The following is a 26053-nucleotide window of genomic DNA, read 5'->3' as shown; positions in this document are numbered from 1 at the left end:
ACCATTTAAAACAAAACAAAAAAAAAGCAGAACAGAGAAAAAGCGCGGAGAGAACAGAGCAAACGCGACCAATAAAAACAACAATTCGACGGGGATAACTTGGCTGACAGATCAATCGGCCGAGCCGCCTAACTTTTGCGGAGATCCTGTGTCACGAGGAGCGACGTGAGACGCCTTGCCGATCAAAGGCCAGGGAAAGCTTCGAACTTTTAGCAATTTTCCTCGGTTCGAGCCGGGAAAAATGCGACGCAAATGCGCGCGGCAGGTTTGATTTGTGACCGCTCGCGGGATCGTATCGCGCGTGCACGCTGTACCATAACCATCCCTCACAATTTCGCGGCGAAGGTGGAGCGCGGCCTGACACAAGTGGTTGTAGGTATCTCGCGAGAGCGTCTTTCTTTTTTTCTCTCTCTCTCTCTCTCTCTCTCTCTCTCTCCCTCTCTCGCTCTGTTTTTCGATTTTTCTGGCTCTCTTCTCCTCCCGCCGGCAGGCATTAAAGCCTCGAGCGGCTCGACCACCTCGCCGCGCCGGAACGGTTAACTAAGACATCAGTCATAATACGCGAGACAACCGGATGCGAAGGCAAAGGCATAAAGGGCCCTCGTAACTCCTCGTTTACCCAGCTTTTGTTTCTAATGCCCTGCCGGCGCGCGAGCCTCCCCAAGAAACTGCCATTACGTCTCTACGTGAACTGGTGGCGTCTAAGTTTATGGGAGAGCGGCGAAGATTCTGAGGTGTTTGATCGTTGTTCCTTCGTTTTACTGTCTCCCTGTTCAGATCTTCGGACGGAGTTCGCCGGGGACAAAGCCGCGACACGGGAACCATTGAATTTTGCCGCTGGAGTCACACCAGGTTTCTTCGAACCCTCTTCGTTGCTGCTATACCAAGTTTATAAAATGATCGTTAATTGTTAGCGGAATTGTGAGCGGAACAGATACGAAACAGTGGGAAGAGTACAAGATTTTAAAAATCGTGTTACATATATTTTAAACTATTAATTATTAACTCTGGGACACGGTGGTATTAAAAATGTCCAATCTTTTTTATGCACGATAGTGCATGGTGGGACATTTTTAGATTCACCTCGAAATATTGCAATAGCTGCATGTGCATGCATGAACCCATGTGGTGCGGTGGAACTATTTGAGTCTCACCCTATAATAACAAATTCAATTGAATTATCATTATTTTTTATGTTTTTATATTATGTGATTCGTTTATTAATAAAAATATACTAATTTTGTTTAATTTAAAACGCAATAAAATTTCTGTGCAACATGGGTCTATTTTATTTTCTGAAATCCTGTGTCCTATAAAGAATTAAGGAAGGAAACAAATTTGTCTTTCATTTTAGTTCGTTGCGATAGAAAGTTTTTGTTCTAATAATATACGAACTTTTAACTAAAGAATAATTAGTAGAATGCTTTATTATATATATTCTTTAGTTAAAAGTTCGTACTGTATAGTTTGTATATTTATTAAATTCAACTTTTATTCTATTAACTGATTGCTACATTTTTATATTGATTTTATAATCCCATATTTTAATAAAAATTTACTTGACTAATCACCAGACTGCGTGTTTATATACAAAATAAAAATTGCCTGTGTGAATTGTAAGAGCTAAACACAAGTGTCTATCTTCCTTTGAGAATTTTAAAAGATTGGAAACAATATATCGACGTCCTCAAATTCTTTTGATCGTTCTACTGTTTGAACAGCATCTACCCTATTTCGACATGAATACATGAAATCCGTAATCTAGTTACCACAAATTCGAGACATTGTATGGGATCTTGGAGTCGGTTGTTGAAGGTTAAACAACGCGAGAACGGTTGAAACAAGACGGATTATACGTAGCTGTCCGTTCATCCGGGTCGCAAGACAGATAAATGCGTTTTGGTCAGTTGGGATAGCTGGAGCCCACGGTCGCTCGACCGACGAGATTTACAAGTTTAGTTAGCAGCGATCACACCCGCGGGATTCGAGCCGATGCGATGGGACGCCGAACCCAGCCGATATGAAGCTTCACGCAGCTTTTTCCGGCGCTTTATAAATGTTCCGAGTGATTTAAACTGGAAAACATTCGGAACCGTTGTGACTGTGCGTTCCTTTCGTTTTGGGAAAAATACTTCAATCAATATCTGTATGAGTCCATGATTACATTATCTAAAGAAAGTATCCGAAATTTCTCATTCTTAAGTCCTGCGGTGCATGTGTTGTAACAATTTTGTGTGTGTAAGTAGACACCATTGTACTCAGTTGTGAGGCTGAATTGGATCGCGATCCATTAACCACTGCGTTTTCAGTAGTTTTTTTTTATATCAGTTGACGTCAAGTACATAATAAAAGCCATGGATGAAAAAATTTGTCTCCATATCAGCGGAGGAGCCGGTTACTGTGAGGTGACCAATTGTTGCGCCTTTAGTTTGTTTCTCTGCATAATTAACTTTATATATATTGAAAAATACACGTTAAACCTTTTTTTATTGAAAAATAAACAAAATGAAAGAATAAAAAAAATGAAGGAGGAAAAAGAAACCAAACGTATAAGAATTGATCACCCCTCATAACCACTACCCTAACTGGCGATGATACATGGATTTATGAATACGATATGCAAACAAGTCAACAATCTTCGGAATATCGTTTCATAACTGTGTCAAAGTCGCTTAAAAATTAATGCTATACTCACTGTTTTCTTGTGATGTTGCTCATTCAGAATTCCTTCCGGACGGACAAACGGTCAATAATGAATATTATTTGGGCGTTATGAATGAGACACTTGTGTGAAAATATTCGTCGAAAGCGGCCGGATTTGTGTAATGAGAATTCTTGGATTTTGGACCACGATAATGCTTCGCTGCACGCGTCGATCTTGTTACGCGAATTTATAGTTAAAATTCAATTAACCTAAAAAATCAAGCATCTTATTTAACAGATATAACTCCGTGTGACGTTCTTTTATTTTGTAAACTCAATCTACCACTTCGAGAACGTGTTTTGAACCAATTAGAGCCATAAAAGAAAATTCGCAGAAGGAATTGAAGACTATACCTTTTTCAGTGTCTGAAAAATGTTTTGAAGACGTGTATTGCCTCGGATTGAGCCTGTCTTGAAGGCGAAAAATCAATTTTTATGGATAAGTAAGTAGTTCGTATTTTATTTAAAAATTCCAGGTACTTTTTCAACATAATGCATTTCTGCAGTCGATTCGAGGCGTTATCGTTTCGGTGGTTCGCAAAGGCTCGGATATATCGACGGGTGTCGCTTCGGACAAGCATCGAGAGAAGATTCCTTCCCTTCTTTCGGCGACGACAACAAATCTCGTCCACTTCCTAACCGTTACAGATAGCCGGCCATTAGACCGTCACATTTTTCCCACGTGTATGAATGACCGGACGCGGATAAGCCCGTCGGAATATATCGTCGCAGAGCCGCTCTCGGAGCGGCCGCATTTGTTTGAATTATTTTATATCCCGCGATTTTTTATTATCAGTATCTCACGCGACCATGCGCGGGGATACGTGTACCAAAACCGGATCATTTCGATTAACCGACGGACACACGCACTCGATAACTCGCCCTTCGTGCGATTATTTTGACAGAATCATGGGAATGCCAGCGAATTATTAGCCCGCCCTTAAGCTGTTCACTCTGACAATCAATGAGAGTTGTGCACAGTATTAAACGTTTATTTGTTTGTTTTGGTACATGCCGTATTACAAAATGCTGTTTGTGCCGCAAACCTGGACGCATGACTCAGAGTTTGAACGTTTGATTTGATTTTTGAATTAATATTCTGTCTAATCAATTTCCTATAATAATCCACCAATTAATTGTAGTATTATATAGTATAGTACTATAGTATAGTATTATATGACTATCATATGAAAAATTAGATTTGATTAACGTATTTAATTATCTTAACAACTAACAATTTAACAATTTAAGAATTTTATTAATAATGGTTGGACTACTTTCTGATATTGATTTTATTCATGCACAATAAATGCACATCGAAAAGCCTGTTAACACATTGTCTGCCCCAAATTTCATCAAATTGAAGTGTTTTATTTAATCAAATTAAAATTGAAAAATTGAAAAATTGAGTTGTATGTTATTAATTACATATTCAATATTCCTTCGTTTTGCGGATCCTAATAAAGTGGGAAGATATAACATATTAGCATGCAAATTAATTTTCAAATCTGAGCAAATAATTCCGTCACCCACGTATGGGTGACGTGGCAGTCAAGCTATTAATAGGCTTCCGGTAAATAAAGTGTTTACCTGTCAACCAGGGAATTAACTGTTGTTTAACTCGTTTTACAATGGGTACTTTTCTCTTCGCAGTGAAAACTTATAGTATCACGCTTAAAGTTCTATTATAACAAAAGTCGCTTTTCGCTTGTTGATTATTTATTTTTAAAAAATATTTTGTGACGTATTTAAATGTATAAATAAAATATTTTCAACGTACATTGAACGTGATTAAACAAACTAAAATAATGATTTTGCGGTATAATATTTCTTGAAGCAATGAGGCATAAACAAATCAGTAACACAATTTGCACCTCCTGATTACATTTGCTCTTGAAGAATTAGATGGCACACAGGGTGTCCAAAAATTATGGTACTTTCGGAAAATAAGGGATTCCTAAGATTATTTCAAGTAACTTTCTCGTTAGCGAAAATGCAATCCGGGGCTCCGTTTACAAGTTATTAATGAAAAGCAGTGACCAATGAGAGACAAGCTCAGCTAGCGCAAGGCGGCCGAGCCAACGAGCAGTGGAAGCCCAGTTCCGTTGATTGGCTTGGCCGTCTAACGCTAGGCGAGCTCGCCTCTCATTGGTCAGTGTTTTTCGTCAATAGCTCGTAAAGAAAGTCGCGGGTTGCATTTTCGCTAAGAAAAAAAGTTACTTCAAATAACTTCAGAAAGCTCTCATTTCCCTGAAATACCATAATTTTCGAACACTCTGTATTATTGGAGAAATGTCTTTCACTTGATCTAGATGAGTTTGGGGTCAAAGAGGGTGCTTGTAGATGATGGCTGTCCCAGGAATGACACCCTTAGTCTACTACATATAAAAAACGATCTAGCGATGTTCGAAATGAAACTGTGCAAATTCGAAGTTGTATCATATGGTCACGCTAGGTTTCGATGGATAAAAAAAACATAAAACGTAATGCCCTCCACATATAACTTTTACAAACGACGAAAAAAGTCATCGTGCCGATTGAAATTGTCTTCCTAATACGATGAAGTATTCCGTCAGACCCGATTAACTGGTTAAGGACCAAGAAGTGCTAAACAACGTAGCTGTGAAAGAAATCGCAGTGCAAGCGATCAAAAATATTTACACGAAGCTGCGCAAAGATCTGCAACGCAGTATCTTGCATTACGATTTTATCGGCTGCGGAAGGGTTAAAAACGAGATAAGTATAAAGCATCGTCACCGGAGGTCTTCAAGTATCCAAGGGTTGGGAATAAAAAGGAAGAATTTCTGTCGGCAAGATACGCGATCCCGGATATAGACGACGTCAAAACTGGTGTTCGCAGTTTCGGGAAGCTTTCGGCTCCCTCGTAGCCAGAGAAAATGATGCTCGTTCCGACGGTCCACGGAATCGTCCCGTTCCGTTCGGCGGGCCAAAACCACGTCGCATAATGGGAAAATTTGCGTAAACGGCGGGGTCATTAAGCACCCCTCTTACGCGCGAATGTGCGTGGCGGTCGCCGATGTGGAGACGGGGCTATAACTTGCGGTAATACCAACCTAACCGTGTACCCATGATTATAACGCTACCAATTAGTCAAGCCGGCTTAGGATGGCATCCCTGGCCCCGGGACAAGGGAAACGTGCATACACGCGCCCGCCTTCAACTACACGCGAACCGGCCCTGCACCGACTTTGTTGAACCATCAGCGCCCGGCTACGACTTAACGCGATCAAAAACTTTTGCGAGCCATAATCACGTGTTACAGTGTCCGCGCGAGCCCACCAACGGTTTTCACAAATGCAAAACAATATTTGAAATTCATTTTTTCACAAATTAGCTTGATTCGTTTCTTTACTCTTTCAGTGTTTTATTTTATTTCGGAAACGTATGTTTGTATCTTTAATTATTTTTATTTACGCTCTATACATTATGCTTTGTACGTTTTCTTGTTTGTCTTAATTTCATTCTGAAATGTGTCATTATTGCGAATATGTTTCTACGTTTTATATAAATTTTCTTTAACAATGACGAGTGTAATCGTCATAAACAACGAAATGATTAAGCGTGTTATACATATAAGTTGAATTTGTTTTCTAAAAAATACCCTGCGAAGATTATTCTTGTTCTATTCTACTACGCGCTGTTCAAATCTCGAAGATCGAAGATAGCAAAAGTCTTGAGAATACGTTCTTGAAACATTTCGTATTAGGGTGGAAAATAATTATCTTATCTTTTTTTTGTTTACTATGCACAATTAGTGTGTACGATTATATATAAAAATACGAAGGTACACATGCCAGTTATTATCGTAACCAATGTTTATCTCTTCTATTGTTCCTTGGGAATAGGGAGGCAATTCACCAATCTGTTCGTGACAAACAGTCGATATTGTTTGGTTTCATTTCGAAGTAATTGAATAGTATGAATTCAAATTAACAACACTATGGTCGTTCTGTGGGCCGACTAGTGAGAACTTTTCTCCCTATTTACGAATCACAAACACTGGATATAAAGAGGTCCAAACAGAGCGACAGCAGTTCGCCTCCGTTACCAATTAAGTTTCGTCGGTGGCTGGCAATGCGTCGTCGTCCGCGGGAGCAAGTTCGGTAATTATTTAGCTAAATTGCGAGACAGTTGGCGGCGCACGGCAACATGTGTTTGCAACCGGGGAAAAATCTCTGAATTAATGCTGCGCCATTAATTATGTTTATGAGCTCAAATTGTCTCGGGGAGGCGCGGATACATGCGAGCGTAATTTGCGAATTCGCCGTGTACGTAAAACACGTGCTGCTAGGTACTGTCGCTGCCGTTCCTCGCGTTCGCAATGTCTCGCCGACATTCAATTATTATTTCTCACAGTGAAGCAATCAACTTCGAATATTACGCCACGTTATCACTGGGTCGAGGATTTTATGCATTTGTAATAAGAATAAAAGTAGCTGTAATTTTCAAGTGGAGAAGGAGTCAAAGATTAGAAGAGTATCAATTACATTATTACCATCGACCTACTATAATGATTAAATAAAGAAAGACATTCCTAAGTGACTCTTATTTCTTGCAACAGATTCAGACAAATTTTATTTTGCATAAAAATCTGCAGTCTAGTTATCACTGATGCAATGACCTGAAAATATTTATATATTCAAATAAAGCTTAGAAGAGGTACTTGCTTCTTTGGTATATGATTGTAATTCTAAAAGACATGATACGATCTCCTTGCGAATTAAAGTAATTGATGTAAAAACAGATTAAGAGGCATGGCACATTTGTCACTACACTCATGGTTGAATCAATAATATGCTCTATGCATTTTGTGAAAAAATGTTTATATTTTGTATACATGTGTGCATACATATATACTGCATCCGTTTAGCAGTACTGTTAATATAACCTGTTTGTGATGCGAAACGAAGCACTTTGAGTAGTTCTGTCTATTTGTGATCAGATAGAGCATAAGAACTATGGCAACGGCGCAGGCATTTGTCTAATATAATCTAGCTAATGGCGCATTAATATAAGAATAAACAAAAGTTACCGTTTATAAAGCTATAGTTACATTCCTTCAAGACTCCAAAAAGAATTCAAACGATTACAGACGAAATTAAAAAGTTGAGTGTACAAATACTATTATGATCCATTGCACGTACAACTTACATCATTTCGTTGCTATTACATTAATATTTTTGTATCTCGTACAACATGGCTCAAAGAGCGCTTTAAGGTGAATATATTAAATCGTTTACGAACTCAAAGTTCTCGAGGTCGCCTTTAGCTTTTCATAAATAAATCTATTTTTAAGCATCCATCTTCTCACGGATATTAACCCTTTGCACTCGGAGCGATTTCAACTGTAAATCTAAAATAATTTTTCCGACTTATGGTATTTTTATTTTACATGAAAAAGTGCATTTTATGCATATGAAATTGACTCTTGTGACTCACACACAACGGTAACGCTCTTAACAATCTTTTTAAATCTAAACTTTGCTAATGTAAAAATTACTTTAGAACGTGACATCGTAAATTTTAACGGTGCCTCAGAGTCACCACTCGAGTGCAAGGGGTTAAGTCTTTGGAAAATATTAAATATCCGTTAAAAAGTCGACATGAAGAACATGGCAGGTATAATAGATATAGATTGATCTTGAATACTCTGAAAAACATCGCTTGACAGAAAATATATTACAGCCGCTTTAAAGCTTTCTTTGAACCATGTCAAACCAGTCAACAGAATTTCGACCGATTTACTAAGAACGGAATAATTTCAGCTGATCACGTTCCGCGATTCACCCAGCATTTCTCCCGGCCATAGATTCTATTTCGCGAACAGTATCATTTAATTAACTTGTCGGTTAACTAAACCAATTACGAAATTTTTCCGCAGAGTGGTCGGCTCTCCTTATCGCTGTATGTGTTGGCACGTATGCAGGCCGCGGACGTATTCCACGCGACGGAGCAGAACGCGTCCGAGAGTAACATTTTCCATCCCCTTAGAGCGGCGTAAATTGAAAATCTCACGGGTCGGCCGGGGCGATTTTCAAGAGGGGCTGTGTTTGTTTTGCCAGTGCCCCAGCCCCGGGGCATCCTGCGCGAGGTGGTTCTCTGCCCGTGGCGTGCCGTGCGTATCAGCTGTTTAATTAATTTTACGTCTCGTGCAAATGAAACGGAGAAATATAATACGCTGGATCCGATCTGTCGATGTAAACGGCATCCGAAAACCCCCCGGAGCGTATCAAGCTGCTTCTGTGCCGTGGTCTCTGCTTGCCCGCATTCTTCCCGGCTGCTGTTTATCCAAGTCCGTCGATTCTATTGGCAGCAATCGGTGCGCTTCAGTTATTATCGTACACTCGGACTAATTACACACCGGAGCCATGTTTACTTATAGGACAGTCCGTTCGTATGCCCGGCGGACTGCCAGCCCTTTCTTTCTCTGGTTATGAAGTATTCACTGGTAGAATACATCTCTACTTGTCAATCATGCTAGGTGTGCAGTAGAATCTCGATTATCTGGAGCTTCAATGTTATAATTCCCTATTATATTAATCCTTTGCACTCGAAGCTATTTTAATTCTATATCCAAAACAGTTTCTTCTGGTGCAGTATTTTTATTTTATATGACCTATTTGCATCTTATGCGAATAAAATTGAGCCTTGTGACTCGTACAACAGTTACGAATTTAACAGTTTCATTTATGTATAAACTGGTTTGACAATGTAAACATTGTTTAACAATGTAAAAACGATATAACGATTTTTAGTGATGTCGCAGAGTCACCATTCGAGTGCAAAGAGTTGACACTTCACCCACCGATGTGTTTTAATAAATGTTTCCATGATTTTGCTATACTGAAAGGAAACTTAAAATTATTGTTCTGCATGACAATTCCAAGAGAAATTGTTAGTTTATGTTACCAGGGATGACTAGTTGGTGTACGACTGAAATTATTGTTCTCATCTAAGAATTCATTGAAATGTTCTTAACAGCGAATTGTGGATTTCCAAAAATTATGAACTCGTCGTCGGTAGATAATGTGTTAATATATGTTTCATAATTGCTGTAAAACCACGCACATCTGGTCCTCGAAGATAAAAATTCTTCATGGTCCAAATCAAGTTTCGGAAGTAATTAGATCAATTTGAGGGAATCCATTTGAGGAACCCAGAAACGATTTACTGTACTAATTAATAACAAAAGAATTTAGTACTGTAATCGAGTAATTGTTGTATTATCCAGACATTCGTGTCACTCTACTTCTTACCAGATAATTGTGGTTCAACTGTAATTAGTAGTCTGTGGATTTTATACATTTATAAGAGAAATGAGTAGATGAAATTTCAAACAATGCACAAATATTAAAAGAACTTAAGAACATCTATTATTTTCAACTTGGTGCAGTTTTTTAAAAAGAAAAGAAATTCCTATTTGACGCAAGTTTGTTGCTATCGATGAAATTATTAAGATTATAATATTATTTTCGTATTCGTGTATGTCAAGTTAAAAAATGGAGGGAGGCTACATGATTAATTTTTGTGCAATTATTTCTGAAGAGTGTATATACGGTTAAAGATTAATTTGGTACTGAATTTCACGTTAATTTCATATTTAATTTTCTATTTACATGATAGTTTAGTTCCAAGAAAATCAATGTATCTACATTACTGCGATTCATCATTTTTCTTTTGTAATTACGTATTCCCAATAAGTTTGGAGCACCATACAGAGTGTCTCAGTGTTCATAGTACAATCAAGAAGAAAGAAGTCGAAGAAGTAGATTAAAACTTTTGTAAGCGAGAATTTATTCGAGACGCTTCGTATATGAATAAAAATCACTGCTCTTGTGGTTATATTTATATGAATATAACATTGTATTATATTTGTTTAATAATATATACTAGTCATTCTGAGCCTGGAAAAAAATTTAATATTTTCAGTATAGTGTATGAAACTGATAATCGTTAGAGTCTCGATTTGATTATAAAGAACAGAGAGAGAGAGAGAGAGAGAGAGAGAGAGAGAGAGAGAGAGAGTTGTCCGTTTTTCCGACATATTTCCACGTTCTAGCAACGTCGAGATATTTTCCACGCCTGTATTTTTCGGCCTGTAATTTTTGATCGTACACAGAAATTAGTCAAACAAATTGTCCAATAGTCGTCGTCATAAACACCATGCTTTGTTCTCGAGCTTTTTGTGTTCCGTGAGCTTTTTTGTCCCGTGATCCGTGCTTCGATTATTTGTTCAGGTGTATATACGCTGGCGTATTATTCAACACGCGATTATTGCCTTTCTGTTCGCTATTTTTATAACATTATAGTATTATCATTGTGACCGCTGAATTAAACGTAAATTAATTTAACGTATATTAAAACCGACGGTCGTATAGCAAACATATTGCCCGGTCTATTATCTATCAATTAATTTTTGTTCAATAAAAACAATTTTACCTCTTTTCTAGCTCAAATGCAGGTATACAATCGAATATAGAACAATTGAATAATACAATAGAGATTGAATCGATTTGAATTACAGTTTTCTATTTACCTAAATTGTTTCTTGTTAATACACCTTACATTATTCGAATACTTAGTGAAACCGGAATCGAAAGAGTAGCATGCATGTTTAGTACAATACATTTGTACGATAATAGAACTGTCTAACACCGCGTTACAACATTGTAGCAGCGTGAAGGAACCAAAGACCCGTTTTACACGAGGCTGCTTGTATCGCGATGCTAATGTTGAATACCATGTATGATGAATAGCATGTATGATGAATACCGACCATACATGTAATTCAATGGAAGCGTTCAGACGTGGATACAGTACGGCGATACTTTTTCTCGTGTTAAACGCTGAATCGCGTACATGTATCGCGACGTATGTATCCTCGTGTGAAACGGCTCTAACACTCACTGTATTCAGCAAAAATAACAATAAACTTCAGAAGCGTTTGTTTTCGCAGAAACTCTCTAGCCGTGTTACTCTTGGCGATCATATTTGCTTAGTGTAGTTTAGGGGGAAACCACGAACGCGGTATAATTACAATTACGAATATTACGAGATGTTAGGAAAGGGTGCTCAATTTTTCTTATCTTCGAAGCCGGTATATTATCTTCCTGTTATTATTTCTCACCTAACTTGTCTCTTTATTGTTCGGTTTTTATCTCGCGCGGTATTGATTAACAATTAATTGCGTGGACGAATCACGAACGCTCAAACATTGCTTCCTATCGTTCGCTATTACCTCTTCTTTTGAGTTAAAGATTGTTATAGTAATCAATTGTTAATAGTAAAGATGCCAAGAAAAGATAATGAAACCAAACCAAATTAAAGTCACTCCTGAGTTAATGTTACTGCACGTATTATGACGATGAAGACTGGATTCAACTGGACCACTTGAAAACTTGAAAACTGGATTGTGTGCTACGATTATTGCGAGTAGAGACTACTTGTGCAACTTTTGTAAACAATACATACAATTCAAGTATACATACAATACATACATACAAGTATTGTTGATAGTTAAGAAATCACGAACCCCTCAATTTTAAAGATTACAATTCATTGTATCGAAGTAAATTAATTCTTTTTTAACATAAGCAACGGAGAAGTTGCTATTCTCTTGGCATTTCGCTTCATTCATCTCCTCGCGTATTCGTTATTCGTCCCATCCTCCCCCGCTCTTCATGAGAGAGATGTCTCTGATCGAAACTCAGCCCGGATTCCGGCAGCTCATCGTCACTTGGCTGCAGTTTGCAAGCCGATTCTATCGCGACTCGATTTCCCGATATTTTATTTCGATTTTCCGTTCGCCGGATCGAATATCAATAGAGGTAGCATGTCGGGTCGGCGGAACTTGAAACATGTTTTGGTGTTGTTCAATCTGTGCGGCGGTGTAATTTAATTCTGCCGGTGTGTGGAAAATAGTTCCGTTATCACAGTTGCGCAAAACCTTTCTCCCGTGTCTTCGGTGGAACAGACGAAAATTAATTTGTGCAGTTCAATGCGAGCTCGCAACGCGGAACAAAGGAACGGTGAGGGGGGAGGAGGGCAAGGAAAAATGAGCGTCGCGTTGATAAATGAAATTAAATAAAGCTCGATTGTTCCGCGCCCCGTTCGCGCCATAATAAAAGACCGCCCATCCCGCGAATTTTCGTTTATGAAATTTCATTCAGCGTGCAAGCAACGCTTTCGATGCGTTCCAGACCCAGACCCGAGTAAGGACGCGCGATTTCCCAGATATATCGGTCACACATGGGATGGAAATGCCGTGGAGCAATTACGCCGTCGAATGCATTCGCGATCCTCGGAAGAGCTTGCGCCCTTTGCTCGACGTTCCTAAATCTTTCGCGACAGCTGGGACGCAATCTTGGGAGCAGTAAGCTGATGGAATTAAAAATGCAATCGGTAACGAGCTCGTCCCGGCTAAACGTAGAGATAAAATGAAATTAGTGGCCGCCGGGAACGTGATTTGTGGATCGAATAGGGACCTTTACGACGTTCATCAAATTGCTCCCCTTCGGGACGGAGGTCGCAACGCGGGCATGTGTGTTTGTGCAACATGTAGTCAAACATTCGTTGTTATTTTGTACAATGGATATTGATGCACTTCGACGTACCAATCTGATACGGCGGAATTCATTTATATGAACCTGCCCCGATAGAGTCTCGATCTGGGAACGGCCGGAGCAATCGAAGCTGTACAAACTCCTATCACGCGAACGACGGGGGCTATTACCCGATTCGCTCGGATATCCTAGGGGTTTACCAATTTTTTTTCGTTGCCCATTCCGCCTCTTCTCCTGTACCCGCAGTTACCCGAACAATACGCGGCCGAGATAATTACGTTCGTCAAGAACGATAGCCGGCAAACAACGCGGAACACGCCGCCGCCAACCACAGCCTTGGCCGATTCATTGTTCGACGCATTTGTCAGTCAGCGGTCGAAATGACCCAGCCGGCGCGGCTCGGCGCGGCGCGGCGCGGCGCGCACCGCGAGAGAAACGTTAATACAACAAGCCGGGATCGCGGTAGCGTTTGTGAAGTATGAATTCGAACCGATCGTAGAGAGTAGCCCGACTCGCGATACGGTTACCTATCGGCCTTTCCGTGGAGCGCCGCGGGCCACGCTCGATACCGGCGGCTTTATTAGTTCGCGGTAATAAATCAGTAGCCAGATCAATTTTGTCCTGTTCCCTGATTTCCGTCCCGCCGGAAAATCAGATATAAATTTTACGACTAGGTTCGCGCCAGCATCCCGCGGAATCCGCCCCCCGTCTGGCATGCAGGCCGGTGCAGCGTAGATGCACGCCCGGCAGATATTGCGACGATCTCATTCGTTGCTCTTAATTTCTGGCGGGCCGCGCGTGCTTCGTTCCGCTCGGCTCGTCTCGCTGATTAATCAGCGACCGGATTGATTCGTCCGCGTTGGCGGTCGATCGCCAATGATTTCGTTAGACCGCCGTGTACCCGTGCACGAATGTTTTAGAAACGTAGGGAATCGCGATTCGAAATCGAAGTCCCTTCCGCTGCGGAACACGCTTGCGCAGAAGATGCAGAAAGAAGAAACGACGAATACCGGACGAAGCTGTTTGGTTGCTTAAGCTCAAAATTATAGATGGCTTTCCTATTTGTGTACACTTAAACAGAGTGGCCTAATGAGCGGATCTATATATAGGGCATACTAATTACGTACCCTAATTAGGTACATACCAGGAATAGCCAACACATCAAGATTCTATCCCCCTCTAAGCAGCGATCTTTATTGTTGTGTTAAGCGCGATGTGTAATCTAGGCAAACTAATTGATTGCAATCGTGGGTATAATTAAAACTGGAACGATAGAGGGACTGTTGCGGGGATTCCGGTGCTTCGGATTTCCGACGATATCGATCTATGTAAACTTGATGCGCACCAGGTAAATGTTCATTGTCCGAAGTCGAGATTCTGAATGCCGACCGGCCAGTAATCAAATCTGGAGCTATGGATATTGAAATAAGGATTCGGCGAAAACGTTGAACGTTTTTTGACAGGGTAACAGGACACGTCCGCTACAGAAATTAGCGTTACCGCGTGCACTGTTGACTAACGATGAAGGGGCCCGAGTTCACGAGGGTGACCAGCCGGATGGCTTCCATACACATACGCGAGCGTCTATCTGTATACGCGCATACATGTATGCACACATACGTGTATGTATACGTATATATATCGACAGACGCACATCGATTATATGCTCGATTAATTCGCGACCGTGCCGACCCTTGATACGCTCGTTCGCTTACTCGCCCATTCGTTTGTGCGGGCACGACGGACGCGATCGATTTCACATAGGAGCATGTTGCACCCACGCACCTTGCCACTTTTTCGTCCCAAGTATCCCGACAAATGCGCGACTTCAAATAAAACTGACACATTTTTCTCGCTTCAACGTTCTCCCCTCGAGACCTTTCTTCCCTAAGGGAACTCGCGCCTTTCACTGACACCTCTAATCACACGGCTCCACAGAATTCGATATCTTTTCCGAGAACATTGCTTCTACTTTTGCTGAAATATCATCCACGGACATTTAAAAAACGGGATAAATTTCTATGCAACTCTAAGAAAGAGACAACGCAAGCAAAGAAACTGTATCTTCCGCGAAAGTTGCATCTAAAGGTTCGAATCCTCTGATCGACCTGCAAGCAATGATACAAGAGACGGCGTAGATCGCGATTAGGCTGAAAGAAGATGGTCGAAACAGAATCGATAGGCGGAAACGCGGCGGCTCGCGACGTACTATATCGACGGGATGCAAAACTGCTACATCGGCTAAACAATTCGAACAATTCTAGGTGGAATCTTCTCCCTTTTATCAGGATCACATTGATGCAGCCACCGGGCGAACCGATCGAAGGGGCAATTTCGAATTCTAGTGGACCTCTAGTGAAATGAGAGGCGCTCGCGAAAGGAGGGGCTGGAAGAGGGGAGCTTTTGTACGGTGCGGCAGATTCGATCGATGAGAAATCTCGATCGTGGCTGGGCACAGTTGTTTCGCCGGTGCGTCGAGAAATTTCGTCATCATACGATACTCGATGAATGCTAGCAATTCTGAAAGGACGAGTATCGGCCGCGCTGCGAAGGGATGGATTTGGATTTGTATTTGAAGGGTGGCGCAATGTGGCAGGGGCACAGGAGGATTGGAGGTTGGTCGAGCAATTAGCGAGCCGTCAGTGGCACAGTGGCTGACAGGGGCTGTACAACCTACTGCCTCTACCTCAGCCGGCCCTAACCTCAGCATCGTTTCCACCTACAATCTCGCGGCGTATGCCTTACTCAGCTGGCGAAGTACCGGTTCGTGTTACCCCTAATTAGAATATCTAACGGTCGATTGTGCCATTACTAGTCGTTACTATCGACATCTCAAACACGCTTTGCCGCCTGTCGGTATCCGACCGCGGCAGCGATTTGTCCTAATTTTTGCATTTTTAACGAAACTTTTTGTTTCAATTTCTGATGACCCTACGTTCATGGAGCTCGTCACAATCGGTGACGAGGGTGACGAAACATGGGTTTGTGAGTACGACATGCAAACGAGTCAACAATCTTTTCATACTTGTCGCTTCAAAAATAAACGAAATCTCAAAAATTGCGACAGGAAATTGTTGAAAGATTAAGGTTATCGCGTTGTGTGTGTGTGTTGTCCATTTGGAATTCTTACCGAATGGACAAACGGTCAATAAATAATATTATTTGAGCTTCGTGAGTCATTCGTTGGAAGCGGCCAGATTTGTGCAAAGACAATTCTTGGGCGTTGTACCGCGATAATGCTCCACCGCACGCGTCGTGCACGGTACCCAAAATTTTGGTCAAAATGTCAGAAAACTTGTGTTTGCTGGATTTACCCCCGTGTGACTTTTTCCTATTTTGTAAACTCACGAACATAAACGACGATTCGTAGAAGGAGTTGAAAGCTATACCTCCTTTAGCATTTGAGAAATATTTTGAAGACAAGGGCATTTGGAAAACGGAATAACTTTTTTAAAACTGGACTAAATGACTTGAATTCCTTTTAGATGATAGCGAGTCTAGTCTACTTCTTAATTTTGTTATTACTTGGAATGACAAAAAAGAAAATAAAAAACTGTCGGTTTTTAACTTTCCTACCGAAGCTATAACGAAAATTTAATAAATGCTTTTTGTAAATCTCGGTAACTTATGTGGTTGGGGAAATTTAATTGAAATCGGATGACCTTGATTCGAGCTGTAAACAATCTCGAGAAGATCACAGTTTTGTCACGCTTTTTAACGTTCTCATAAGTCACCGAGATCTACAGAAAACATTTTTTAAATTTTCGTTATAGGTTCAGATAAAAAAGTTAAAAACGAGAGTTTTTTTATTTTCTTTTTTTGTCATTCGACGTAATAGCAAAATTAAAAAAAGTAAGTTAGTCTAATAAGCTAGACCTTCTGTCACATAACAAAAATTGGAGTCATTTAGTTTAGTATTCCGAAGTTGCCACGGATGGAACGTATTTTAGCAGCGACAAAAGAAATTTTGATAAATAAGTAAGTAGTTTGGGTTTTATTTATAAATGTAGAGTATTTCTCCCGCATCTCTCCGTAATGCTTCAAGTTGGTTTTGGCAGCGCAGCGGTTGAAAACTGGCATGATATCGATTTCGGTTTTTGAAACAGTTATGGTAGGTATGGTAGGTATATCGGTTGTGGCTTATGCCGGTTTCGGTTTGGGTTTCCGTACTTCAGAAGCGATATTATTTCGATTCTATAACTGTCATTTTTCGGTTTTGAGTTTCAGTTTCTTGCGAAAGACGAAAACGTTCCATGGCCGCAGCCGCAGCCTGAAGTATTACGTATAATGTGAGATCGTGTCGCGCATATTTCCTACTACAATATACAGTGGCCCACAAAAATATTCGTACACCTTTTAAAACGCAATAACTTCTTCAAAACTGAACTAAATGACTTGAATTTTTTTTAGTTGATGGAAAGACTAGTTTATTAGACGATGACTAAGAAGCTTCTTTTTAATTTTAGTGTTACTTGGAATGAGAAGAAACAATTAAAATCCTCGTTTCTTTAACTATTTTATCTGAGCCTATAACAAAAATTTAAAAAATGCCTTTTTTAGATCTCGGCAACTTATATCCAGACTGAAAATTTGATCGAAATCGGTTAATCCGGAGTTGAGCTACAGGCGTTGAAATATTTTAAAAATAGCAGATTTCTTACAGTTTTAAAACATGATAAAACTGCGATGTTTGCGATCTTTAATTTGTTGCAACTCGTAACAATATTTTCTATAAAATTTTCAACATGCATATAAGTTACCGAGACCCGCAGAAAGCATTTTTTAAATTTTCGTTATTGGCTCAGATAAAAAAGTTTAAAAAATGACAGATTTTTATTTTTTTGTCATTCTAAGTAATGGAAAAATTAAAAAAAAATCTTTTCAGTCATCATCTAGTAGACTAGTCCCTATATCATCTAAAAACAACTCGAATCATTTTGTTCAGTTTTAAAATAGTTATTGTGTTTTAAAAGGTGTACGAATACTTTTGTGGGCCACTGCATGTACGTAGAAATCTTACTTTGAATACCTAAATGAAGTACAATGTATTTGTTGCATAAAATAGAGCTATGACCGAAATGCACAACCGATAACAGATATAATTCTGGCATAAGTATTTCAATTAGAATCAATATGTGCATAACAATTTAAAACGGTTATTTTGGGAAGCTTTCCAATCGCTGGATTTTAGTTACAATCATTCGCAACGTGATCATTTGATCAAGCTCTCGACAGTAATTTAATATTTTCTATTATTCTTCTCAGAGAGTTGACCATGATTCTGATTGTTGTTTAAGAAAAAAAAAATGAACTTGACTAGCATGTGTTTTATAAAACGAACTCGACGCGCCTCGTAGTTGAGTAATTTTTCCCTATTTTTAATTCCCTACAAATCCTCGACGATAAAGGGGCCCGGCGATAGGGGAACCAACCGTCGAGCGAAGGTATCGCACGCAGTCGCCGCCGACGCTGGGGGGTAGCGAACGCAATTATAATTTTAATTTCGATGGTATTTAATAAAGGGCCGCATTGCGCAGCCTGCACCAGCGGCCGTCCAACCCTCGAGCCTGCCATACAGACCTGTATGCGCTAATTAGCAGTTACGGGCCGCAGACCGCACGAATGCATTCTGCTGCTTGTTCGCTGCAGCGCTGCCGTGTTGCACTTTCGTCTCGAACTCGTTCGGCCGGACCCAATCAACCAAATCTATCTGAATCCAGTCAGCTCCGATTGGCTCGAGTCGAATACAGTGTCGCGTTTCAAAGATTACGCAATCATGACCGCGTAATACGATAAAAGGGGACGTCGAGAATGAATGAATCTATCAGTAATGAGATTGCCGGCGAATCTGACGGGAATGAAATTCGAATCATGAACGAGGAGCGATCCGACCTGCCCGAAACGAGGCTGTAATCGTCAAAGAATCGATGCGAAATATCGGTAGGCACTGACAATGTGTGATTAAATTATCGTGTTACGCGTTCGCATCGAACGCGGACGGATTCCTCGTTTCACTCTCCGCTATCCGCGCGTCGTTTTCCTTTCATCCGTTAACCTTCGTTTTACCTTTGTCAACCGGCCACCCCGCGGCATCGCTGTTTCCATCGTCGCGAGCTCAGGGCCCGTCGCGGCCGGCACCGCGTTTCGGTTAATTTGCGTCCGAATCAGGCGGACTCTCGCGACGATTCAATTATATCGACAACGAAGTTTGCTCGCATCAAATGCCGAAAGGCTGAAAATCAATCCGGGGTGCGATCGGTTTAATGGGGGCACGCACCACGTGCCGCGGCCATTACGCCTCCCGCGCTCCACCGTGCCTCGACAGCCTCGGCCCATCTCGGCTTCCAGCGGATCCACCCTCCTTCCACCCCGGCAACCGCCCCCGCAGTCCCCGAGCGCGCCGGTACCGCAGCAGCCGTTGCCTCTCGGTACTTATGTGTACAGACCCCCGCAAAAAGGATGGTTAGGTTCGCGATCACCGCGGCAGAACCGTTCTTCGATCCGTGGAACTTTCGTAGGAAACCCGGTAAATTGATGTTGGTTCTACAGCTTCCCGTTCAGCCAATCGCAGTTTTCGTTCGGACTGAATCAATTCCCAAATAATCGAATGCGCTGATGCTACTGAAACGATCATCATGAATCGTCGTACACAAAATTGCCGGTTTTGGTGGTCGGAAATAAAAAAATGTACTTTCGAAACTGTGAACTTTGGTCTGTCAAAGTACGAGCTGCTAGCAACATCGAGATTTAATTGAACTCGCTATAGTTCAATATTTTCATACGAGTTTAAAATGACTGACGTAACTTGAAACCAGTGAATGTGGAAACAACGCAGCCTCTAGATATAAAATAACAACGAAATTATAGTATTTAAACAATTTTAGTTCACTCTAATATGTGAAGTAGGATTTAAATTGTATATATAGTATATATAGTATTATAATATATAATTGTATATATAAGTTATTTTAACCCCATATAACTTAATAATGGTTTCGAACACCCGTTTGGGACCTTATTAACGTCAGTAATTGTGTAGATGGTGCTCGGATGTCATAGAGAATCCATTTTTGCTTCACACTTTTTCTATAATGAACATCATTTGTCTAACTTGTGGAAAGTGCCTCTGAAGATCCTGCTAACTCTGTTGCAAAATTACAAATGCTCGTTTGTGAATTTGCTTCTACTTTGGCTCTTGATTCATCTTTATTTAAAATTAATCTGACTTTTAATTTGACTTTTTCTTGCTAATAATACGCGTCTACAGGCAGAAAACAGCAAACAGGCAGAACAACAAAGAATAATCTTCAACTGGTGTACTCCTCTGGCATATCTTCACCCAGTTACTATGTCTTTAACTCCGCTAAGCAGACACAAGTTTCGAATCATATTCTAGTGAATTTATCAATTCCATCCCATCGAGTTTTTACCACAAGCTGCACCCGAATTGCTAAAAAAAAAGAAACAATGACCAAGCGTTTGCGGTCACTTCTCGATAAATCTTCAATTTGCCCAGAAATCGGAAATTGCCTTGCGCGAATCTGCACGAACGATCGACTACGACGAATCATACGGATCATACCGTAGCAAAAAAATCAAGCAATGAAACACAACACCAAGGTAATTTAGAGTTCTCGTTGCATACAAAGAGTTCGCCGCAAATAGAAATTGAGGAACCGCAGGGGTTCCGTGCGTTCGCCTGCGTCGCTCGATGGCGAACCGATCGAAAACCCGCAAGATGGCGGATATTCGAGATCGAAGCAACACGAAATCCAAGATTCATCGGTCGACCCGCAATTGAAACCCCTTACCCCTGTTCGGAACATTTAATAACCCCCAGCTGGCCGATCAGCCGGACGCACGTGGTAGTGCGGCTATGCTTGGGGAAAGCGGGTGAAAGAGAAAGAGAGGGCTCCGGATCGCAGGCTCCGCGCCGAGCTGCGCCACGGTGAACAGTAGGATGCCGACCAGCGATGGAAAGAGGCCGCGGTGGGATGAGTTCGAAGGTAGAGCGGGACGATCGCGGGAGTTGGGGGCAGTTGCATATGAGCGATTGCCACACACGGCGTGTAACGCCGGCCGTGGCGGCGGCATTTACGTTAATTAAATTTCCCCAGGCCGTAGGACCGATCCTCTAGCCCTCCTCACTTTCACCCCTCCATACCGACGCCCCCAGCATCAATCATTGCACGCTCAGCCTCACTAGCCGGACTCCGCTATACCGGAGGATCGAGTCGCCGGAGACTGTTTAAAATTGCTAACCCCATCCTCCCGCCACTTTGCTCCCGACCCCCCTCCCCCTAACACACCCCATGGGCCCCCGTTTTTTCCACCCTGTCCACTATTCTCCGCTCACCGACGTAACACCGGCGGATCCGCCAACGGCGCCTTCCGTAACCTTCTGCACCGTGCTCGTGACGCGGCTGCCTTCCAAAGCTATGATTTCCCGTTAACTACCTCGACGGGTATCAATTAGAGGTCATGCGGCTAGTTTCCCGTTCACGTTCCCTTAAACGCGCCGTCGGTTCTGATTTCGATGAAAGAGGGAGACCGTGCCAATTATCGCCCTAAATAGAGGCCGCATCTACCATCGATCTTTTTGATCTGTTTCATTCCTTGATCCGTGACCTTGGAACATCTTTATCAGCACCGTTTTTTGAGGGGAGGGGGGATTCTGATATCTTCTTATCCTGTTCGTTAGAAATCTATTTGTTGGCACTGGAAGTCTTCTTGCTGGTGTTGGACAATATAAAATGTTTATCAAAATGTTTGGCATTCGTGTAATTATTTAAAACTAGATCAGTCTAATGGTGTCTTCTCTTTCGAACGATAGTTTAATTGCTTGTCGAATGAGACAGATGTTTAACCTTTTCAGTAACGAGATTAGTATAACTTGTATGTCCAGAGTTTGTTGTTCTATGTCCAGAGTTTGATGATGTATGTCCATATTGGTTTCGGTATAGGAGTTCATTTTTTAAAGGAAACTTGGATCTTTTATATTTTGTGATCTCATTTTTGTCTACTAGTCGCTTCCTTCTCTCCCAATTGACTGTTTTCTAGATTAACCTACGGACGAAGCGCATGCCCAAATGTGTAATTGTCACTACCTATCAGCGTTACGTAATTTAACAGGACGACGTTCACAGTCTCCATTTGTTGAGCAATTCTTCACCTTTATCCAAATTTCTTAGAAAGTGTATGATCCAGATTTTCGTCAGATATAATTCCTGTATCATCGGATCAGAGTAATTACTTGAAATCGTATGTATCTACGAACTGCGGATATTTTATGATATTTGAATGCACAGAAAAGATTGATTATCGAAAGGAACATTTTCCCTACTCCGGTGTTCATCGAGAACTCTGTGAAAGTGAATATTGCCTTTTTAGCAAGTGTGGCCGAAAATCCAGAAAAACAGAACGATTGAATACAGAATATTTCTTGTCCAGAGAAAATGTTCCTCGAGGTGGTGGACGTTCTACCTTGATCCGCTTAATCCGCGATTGCTCTTTGAAACGGTGAATTTGGATAATTATCCGCGGTCTGGTTATCACAGTTGGACGTATAAAATCTAATTGGTGGTATTCGCGAAAAGAAAAGAGTAGCAAGGATAGATCTGTAATCCATTTGTCGTGAAAGCAGCCCGGTCCTTTGATTCTATTTAACACAGGCTCGTCGCGTTCCGCGAAATCGGATAAATTCTGGCGGGAAGTCCGTGTCTTGAAAACTCCGGCTACTTGGTCGTCGTTTTCCCTTCGAGCCGGCCGTCCCAATCTCGTAATCGACTTTGCGAGGCAATTCTATAATCCCTTAAATCTAATTAGGGGCGAGTGAACCACGGCCGAGACGGAACTCGAGTTAACTTCGCTACAAACAAGAACAATATCTTCCTTCGTCAGTCGAGGAACTTCGTTAGAGGGGCCGGAGCTGGAGCCAGATCAGGCGATGCCGAACGATCGCCGGGGATAGTCGTAAGGAGAAGGAAATAAGGTCGCCCCGGAGGATCGCCAGCGGCTGGCCAATGTAATCGCTTGTAAAAATGTAATAAAGGATCAAAGTCCGCCGTTCGAAACGAATATTACGGGCGCGCCACGGTATAGCGGAAGGAACACTTTCAGACGTCTTCTCGAATCCTCTCTCTCCCTGGCCAGATAAATTGTTTTCAAACTCCGCAATTATGTCCACGGTCTTGGGACTTTCTTGATCCGACGTCATTAATTCCTTTCCGTTTAGAAGCTGTTTTAACCCTTGTGTACACGACCGTACTGTTCACTACATTTGAAACTTACTTATTTAACGGTAAACCTACCGAGCTCTAAGAGCGACTAACATGTTCTGCTTTTTAAAAATTACAAAAAAGAATTTATTTAGAGACTCTCCGCCATTTCTATAATATTGTATGCTGGAATTAAGATTCAATCGTTTGCTATGAAAGAGCGTTTGTAACTTCGAGACTTTTAAAAGATAAATCGTGGAATCGTTCGTTTTGGCCGGCTCGGCACTTTTAGTGTTAAAACATAAAGAATGAGGATATGGAACAGCATCGAGATATTTTGTCAGGAGTTACTAAAAATGATTAAGACGATAATATAAATGGTTACCCGATCATCCGTTTGTACGCACACAAGAGTCAATTGTTCTTTCTACTTCGTCTAAAGTGTATGGTTGATAAATACTGATTCAGCATCCTTTAGCCCCTTGCACTACGATTTAAGCTAAGTTGACTAACACTTGTTTGTCACTAATAAATTCCTACACGAGAGAATTAATTTACATTTATTGTACATCAACCTATGCTTCAATGTTTAAATATTGATACTAGAAGGATACAATTTGAAAGATGAGAACACATTCCAAATCGGATCGTGTTCCAAATCTTCATAACGAGTCTGACACGATATTAAAGGGCAAGAGGTTAATCAGCATACGATATACGATACCAGTGGATCATTATCCACTCGACGAGGTAGCCTGCAATCTCACCAAAAGCTTATTACCAAACTGGAGCAAGAACAAGAGCAACGTGATAAATCGATGAAGTTCTGTCTCCAGCTTTAAAGAGTCTACCATCCGAGGGCGCAAAGTATGCTTCGCCTGCTTTTGGCTACTACCGTCTCCATTAACTTCTTTCATCAAGGTGTCGTCGGCCATAGCTCGCTCTTCCCACTGATCCCAGTTCTTTCCATTGAATTCACTACAACTTTCGAGTCCGGCTCCATAAAGGACGGAAGAAATTCGGACACACGACATACGTCTGTGGAAAAAGTCGAAACATTCCGCCGGCGTCCGTAGCTTTGAGAGCTGGATGTTAGCTCCCTTTTGTTACGGAATATTCGACGTAGATATCGGAGACAGACGGGGGGAAGAAGAATCGTTGCTTGGTGCAGCTAGTCGAGACGTTCGAGCGCACCCTCCAGCAACGAGCGGTCCTCTCTCTGTAGGGGCACTTCTTGGACCCAGAGTATTTCATATCTGACTATCAAAGGTGAAGCTTTGTGCAGTTTATATTAAATCATGGTACGGTTACAGGATGTCAATAGACGTGCCTTTTCGCTTCCGTTGCGTCATTCACTTGAACGTGGCCTCGCTCCCAGGCATACGATCTTGTTTGGTCGAACGTACGGGACCAGAAGAAAAATTCTATTAAACGGATTCCGCCCGCAGGACATTGTAAACGCTTCGTCAAACTTTCGCGCAAATAATTTTCTTAATCACAAGATTGTTAGCTTTGGAACAATAGAAAAATGTTCAACTACTCCTTGACGATCTTTGGCGAATGCTTAATTCTCCTTAAATTTACGCTAATTGCATTGCATGTTTTTAAACATATTGTATGGAAGAATACAATCATTAATATGAAAATATAAAAGAAAGTTAAAAATTTATTTGGAAAATCCAATCATTCTGATTCTAGTAATTAAAAAAATTATTGTTTCATGTAAACCCAAAACACCGTTGATTAATCATTTCGACACGACATTGTATTTGTTATACGAGTGACCAAATTAAATAATAATATAAAATGAAATTAAAACATGTTTCTCTTGTTTTGTCGCAATTTGGGACGACATCTGTTCCAGTAATGATACAGTGGGTTGTCCTTGATTCAACAAAATATTCATCATAAACAATAGAAATGTGTAAATTTTGTGGAATTTGTAATACAATTAAACTACAAAATAATGATTAAAAATACGTGAAATGTAAATACACTGAACCGTGTCGAAAAAGTTCAAGAAATGACGTTGCATCGTTTGAGCAAAATATAATCGCCAATATTCTCCTAATATTATCAAGTATCCACAGATACAGATTGTATCCTAAAATATATTCGTACAATATTTATTTATTAACTGTCTTTTCCCGGAATACTACGAAATCCCTGAATTTCGAACCACGGATAACGATCCTATAACGGTAAAAGACGTCTTTCCATTCACTCCGGAATGATATTATAATGGAAAGGGCATTGGAAATATCGTGTCAAGGATATTTTTACATCACGGATAATTTAAGCATGACCTAACGAGGCGAACGAATTCAAGATTCGGATCCTCGGAACGATGGCCCAGATATACATATATATCCTCGGTTCTTGATCCGTTCCGGCGAGGTTCTAGCGAATTCATTGAAGTCACCGATGCGCGGGACGAACGCCACGAACGGTGGATCGCTTAAAAACTTGAGGGAGATCGGGCCGGTGAAGTCGTTCGAAATTAATGAATGACATCGGATTAGTCGCGTTTGTTGATTCGACGACGACGGA

At 41.0% G+C, this 26053-nt stretch overlaps 1 protein-coding gene across 4 annotated transcripts in view; it reads right to left on the bottom strand.

Moving 5' to 3' along the window:
• Positions 1 to 26053, bottom strand: part of LOC117227254 (LIM domain only protein 3) — a 148918-nt gene that overhangs the window by 106451 nt on the left and 16414 nt on the right. The window lies entirely within an intron of this gene.

Source organism: Megalopta genalis, chromosome 3, assembly GCF_051020955.1.
Source record: "Megalopta genalis isolate 19385.01 chromosome 3, iyMegGena1_principal, whole genome shotgun sequence".
NCBI lineage: Eukaryota > Metazoa > Arthropoda > Insecta > Hymenoptera > Halictidae > Megalopta > Megalopta genalis.
This window is presented reverse-complemented; position numbering and strand designations above follow the sequence as displayed.